This window comes from Lycium ferocissimum, chromosome 2 (genome assembly GCF_029784015.1).
Source record: "Lycium ferocissimum isolate CSIRO_LF1 chromosome 2, AGI_CSIRO_Lferr_CH_V1, whole genome shotgun sequence".
NCBI classification, from domain to species: Eukaryota; Viridiplantae; Streptophyta; class Magnoliopsida; order Solanales; family Solanaceae; genus Lycium; species Lycium ferocissimum.
Window position 1 is genome coordinate 70,729,670 of NC_081343.1, and position 6,000 is coordinate 70,735,669.

A 6,000-nucleotide genomic window follows, 5' to 3' on the forward strand; every position below is an offset into this window, starting at 1 on the left:
GCCAGGGTTCAACCCCCGATGAATGACAGAGAAATGACCGCTACCTTCATTGAATGCCAGGCTGGCATATTTTATGAGAAAATGATAGGTATGATGGGACAGAAATTCACAGAAGTTGTCCGAATGGGAGAAGCTTTGGAAGAAGGAATCAAATCGGGAAAATTCAGGATCTTGCCGCTTTACAAGCAAAACAAAGCCATTCAATCTGGTTCTATCAGTGGGCTTAAAAAGAAGAAAGAAGACGCTTCGTCATAGCCTCATGAATGTCCAAGGACATAAGCCGAGCCAGGTCACTACATACTTTAACCATCCACAACCACCTTTCTACCCTTACCATTACGTTGAACCCTACCAAACTCCACTATCTCCTTACCCTGTCTACAATACCCAAGCAAATTACTACCAACCCCGAGCACCTCCACATCAAAACCCACGTCCATATCGACCTGTCCAAGCTCCCACTTACCAAAATCGACCACATGCTACACCCAAAACTCGTCCAAACACTGACATCAAAAATACCCGTAATTACACTCGGTTCGCTGAACCCTTGGCTCAATTATTCGAAAGACTGAAAGCAGCAGGCGTGATACAACCAATTGAAGGGAAAATTCCTGATCCCATTCCAAGATGGTTTGATGGTTCAAAACGTTGTGCTTACCATTCTGGAGTCGTTGGACATGACACTGAGGATTGCTACGGCCTCAAAAACAAAATTGAAGCCTTAATTAAGGAATGAGCAATCCAACTTACTGGAGCTCGGCCCAATGTGGACAACAACCCTCTACCTGCTCATGAAAATGCCAACGTGAACATGATCACTGTTGAGGAAGTTGGAGATGTGAAAGCCATCGCGCCATCAACTTTTGTCGCTCCCGCGAGAACAATCCAAAAACAAGCATCAGTGAAGATTGCTGCCACAACTATTCACAACACCGAGACACCGACCATTCGGGGTGCCGAACCAGGAGAGATTCTGAAGAATTGGACTTGTACTCCGTCCCTGGTTCGCCGGGAGTCTTGGTAGATTGAACTGTAGTGAACTTTTTTCTAAAATTGAGGCTTAAGTTGTGTCCTAAAACTTTTGTTGTTTCGCCTCATCTTTTGGAAGCTTAAATTGCAAAAACTATGAATGCATTTCTGATTTTCCTTAATCATCTATTATTATTTTCTACTTTATTTATCAAATCTGCCAACTCTATGATTGTGACATAAACAAATAGACAACATACACCCCGAGAGAGTAACAAAGAAATTAGAGGACAAGACAAGATTCCATTTGAAAAAAAAAAAAAAAAAAAAAAAAAAAAAAGAAATGAAATAGCCGATAGGTGATGTCAAAAACCTCAAAGCTAGAAGAAATCAAAGTACGACATTAGGTTAGACAACCTAGTTTGCAACCTTTCCTTAATACACTGTACGAACTACGCTGACCTGATTCCCGTGGTGGGATACGTAGGCAGCCCACATAGGGTTCGGTTGCATTACAACAAAAGATCCAAAATCCTTAAGAATAACGATACATAGCCTGATTCCCTCGGCGGGATTCGTAGACTATCAACATACAGGTCAAACATATTTAGGTAGAAAGCCAACAAACCTTTAGCCATTTTACGTAACAGAACTACGCCGACCTGATTCCCTTGGTGGGATACGTAGGCAATCCACATCGGGTTCGGTCCCTTTATTAGAAAATTTTAAACCATTTCCACGTGTCCTACGAACTACGTTCTGACCTGATTCCTTTGGCAGGATACGTAGGCAACCTATATAAGGTTCGGTCACACCACAACATAAGTTTAGTACATCCTTCTGAGCCAAAACTGGGGCATATTTTGGAAGATTAGACAAGAACAGAGTTAGACATCGACAAGATTAAGGCTACCAGACAGGAAATAGTATAGACAAATGACTTATTAATTGTGTCACAATTCGAGGCTGGCAGAAATATTTTACAACTTACATACATATATTTACATATATATCTTTCCTCACATACATATATTTACATATATATCCTTCCCTTACATCCATCCATTTGCATATATGTATTTTACAACTTATATACATATAGTTACATTTCCTTATACATACTTACATACCTACCTTTCAAATGAAATACTTTCTTTCAATTGTTTTACTACTGTTCATCTACCGAGGCTTGAACGGAGATCACAAGATCCAAACAAACAAGACGAATAGAGTGCCAACAAAGTCAAGCTTCGAGTCAACACGAATCAACTTCCCCCTCCCAAACTAAGAATTTTTCTTTGAGTGCAGGAACCTAAAATCGCGAGATCAACAGTCAAGTCCATCAATCATGGCCGAGAAGCTCGCCTTAAAAGCCAAACGGCTTTATTTCCAACTTTATCTCTACTTTCATTCTTTATTACAATGACTTCATGACTTTATTAACAATTATACCGTTTTGTAGGTTACCGAGATTGAAGATGAATTAAATCGATTACGTGTCGCCGTTTGGCTTATCACGATACCGTCAACATCATCGCCCAAACGGCTATATTATCACTTTCCCTTCTTTTACAGAATCTACATTCTTATCATTCACTTTACCTGCTTTAACCACTTTACCCTAAACTTTGCAGAAATCAACATGAAGTCTCCGAAGACAACCGGAGGAATCAACATGAAGTCTCCGAAGACAACCGGAGGGATCATCATCAAGTCTCCGAAGACAACCGGGGGCATCATTCGGCTACACAGCCCCACATGCATAAGCCAGACGGCTACACTATAACTTTACTCTCTACTTTATCATTTACTTTACCTACTTTAACCACTCTACCCTGAATTTTGCAGGAATCAACATTAAGTCTCCGAAGACAACCGGAGGGATCATCATCAAGTCTCCGAAGACAACCGGGGGCATCATTCGGCTACACACATGCATAAGCCACACTATGACTTTACTCTCTCTTTTCATTCACTTTACCAACTCTAACGACTTTATTCAACTTTGCGGGATTATCATCGGCCTTTAAGACAACTTTCATTCGGCTACACTTGCACCTCAAACGGATTATCATCAAGTCTCCGAAGACAACCGGGGCATCATTCGCCACACTCCTCAAATGCATAAGCGACGGCTACACTATGACCTTACTCTCTACTTTATCATTCACTTTACCAACTTTAACAATTTTACCTTGAACTTTGCGGTGAATTATCATCGAGGCTCCGAAGACAACCGAGACGTCATTCACTTTACAACTTTGCTCCGGACTTTCCGAAAATCTTCATCAAGTCCCCGAAGACAACCGGAGGCATCGCATGGCTATATGGCCTCATCCGCATAAGCCGAACGGCTACAATTTTACTTTACCCTCTACTCTACTACTTTACTTTACCATTTACTTTACCTACTTTAACGATTTTACTTTAAATTCCGCATATCATTTATCATCGAGTCCCGAAGATGCAAATGAGGCCGTATCATCATTGAAGTCTTCAAATACAATCGGAGATATTCAAGATAAGCATCGCGCATTCACTCAAGTCCCTGAAGACAACCAGAGACGACATTTGGGCCACATTGCCTCATTATAAGCCACACGGCTTCATCTTCATTCTCACACTCATATTTACTATCATGTTACACTCTTTATAATTTTATACTTTCCACTTTATTACTAATTTTGACATGAATTTCGCCTTTGACGAGAAAGTACAATCTACAGAGACATAGCACAACGTGGAACTTTATCTTACGCAATGTTGAACTGGGGCAAACTTGCTGAAGAGGAATATCAAACTCACAAGCAAGGGACACGGATCTACTCTCGAACTCAACTCCGCCTATGTCCACAAACACGTGCTGCATAGGTTAATTTCTCTTTCATATCCATCGTTAAAACTCTACTCAAGCAACTCCTTTCACAATCTTGTGTCCTTTCTTATATCCAGTCTCACCATAATTCAATACTGGGGCAAAAGCGTAGCGTAGATATCGTCCGCTTCTTTTGAACTACATACAGTTTGATTCTCACAAAATCCGTGACTCATAGGCTACTCAAAACCGGTTCGGCCATAATTCCTTCCGTCCCATAATATTTGCCACCAATTCTCCTGCCCATATCTTTCAAATTCTTCCGAGTTCACATTTATTGGTCGGAACAAAATCGGCTACTTCGTCAACTTCTTCGCCCGTAAACTCCTACATCGTCTCCGGTCGAAGAGGGGCATCTGTTGACAGCCAATTTTGCCCCTCCTTTATTCTAATTTATTTCCCTGGGTTTTTAAATTTAGTAACGAGCTAAATATTTTCGCTGTTATTCTTATGTCTACTACTATTAATACCACCGCCTCCATTTTCATTATTTTACTAGTACTACTTTATCACAACTTTCAAAATGGTCCGTTGTCATCTCATTTTAGGATGTGTACTTGTTAAATTAATTTTACTTTATTAAATTCTTTACTTTCTACATACTAATTATTAATCGTCTTTATATAGTATATATTGTACTAGTTATTAAATTAGAAGCCCAAAAAAAATTAATATGGGAGAGGAATTTCAATACCAAATAACAAATTCAATCACCCTTTAACATTACCCGGTCCCAAATTTTAAACCTTCCAATACCCATTTTGACCCGACCGGCCCATTTACTTGGCATCATTTGAACCCAAACGAACCCTAAACAAAAATAAGAACACAGCCGCAGCCCTCTCTTTCTCTTCTTTCTCTCTCTCGCTCAATCTCTCTCCTCCCTCATCCATTTTCGGCGAAAATCGGTCCCTTTCAACCATGGCAGGTTTGTCACCCCATTTTTGGATTAAAGCCATCTCACACGCCTCTTCCCTCTCCTTCTTCCTCGGACTTTGAACGATTGAAAAGGGTTTGGGTTTTGTCTTCTCTCGCCGTTTTCTCGTTTGCTTTCTAAAACGATTTTAATGGTTTTTGTCCGCTTATGAAAAGAAATCTTTTATTTATCAGCCTTTTTGATTCTCCCGAGTACAAGTTTTAAATGATTTTTGTCCCCATCTTCTTGGTCTCTTTATTAAGGTCGAACGAACCTCCTAACGTTCGATTTTTGGGGAAATGAATTTGATTTCAAATCCCGCCCATTTTCGAATCGAAAAAAGAAACCCTAGTTTTTCATCTACTATAAAATGGCCTTAAACCTTCAAATTTTTCGAAGGGGAGATGATCATAAAAGGGATAGCCTCACTCTAAAAAAAAAAAAAACAACCACATATTACTCTATTTTCACTTTACCGGTTTGAAACTTTAGCCACTTTAATCGGGTTCGTTCGAGTTCGAGCATAGATCCGAGACCTCGACGCCCCATTCATCGCACCAACAAAAGGTCGTGTGTTCTTTTTCTATTTCGAATCTAAAGTTTCTAATGTGTTCATGTCCCATTATGCTTTGAGGATGTTGGATGTTCTTCGGAGTTTTATGTGTTAAGTATCACGAAATTTTAAATGTCTCCTTTTCGACTATTAATGAAGTTTAGATATAAGATATGAATTTATACCTAATAGCTTGATTTATGAGGTCGACGTTGTTTAGATTATGCTATATATCCGGTGTTTTTGGCTAAAATATGATTAGGCCAAATGGTTAAATGCTAAGCATTTTAAGTCATTTATAGGATGTTTGCATCATCTTGAGGGTCAAGCATATCTTTTGCCTTATGGCTTTAGAAAGGAGAGTCTCGGTGTGCCGGATGTTTCTTGTCTTGCATTTGCTCCGTTGATTTTGAAAATGAAGTTTATGTGTGTTTGCCTAAGCTACGTAATATTTGTCTAGTTCGGTACTTAAGTCCACTTAAGATGCGAATGCCTTCATATAAAACGATCGATTCTAAATATGAACTGCAATGTTTGCAATTTTTTTTCACGAAGAGAGAATTTTGTCTTAATTGATATTTATTTGTATTTTACCTAGTTTACCTTGGTTTATAACAATATGATCGGTTCGCATCCTTAAGCTTTAAAAGTAAAGTATTACTAGTCCGAGTTTTCAAAATAGTT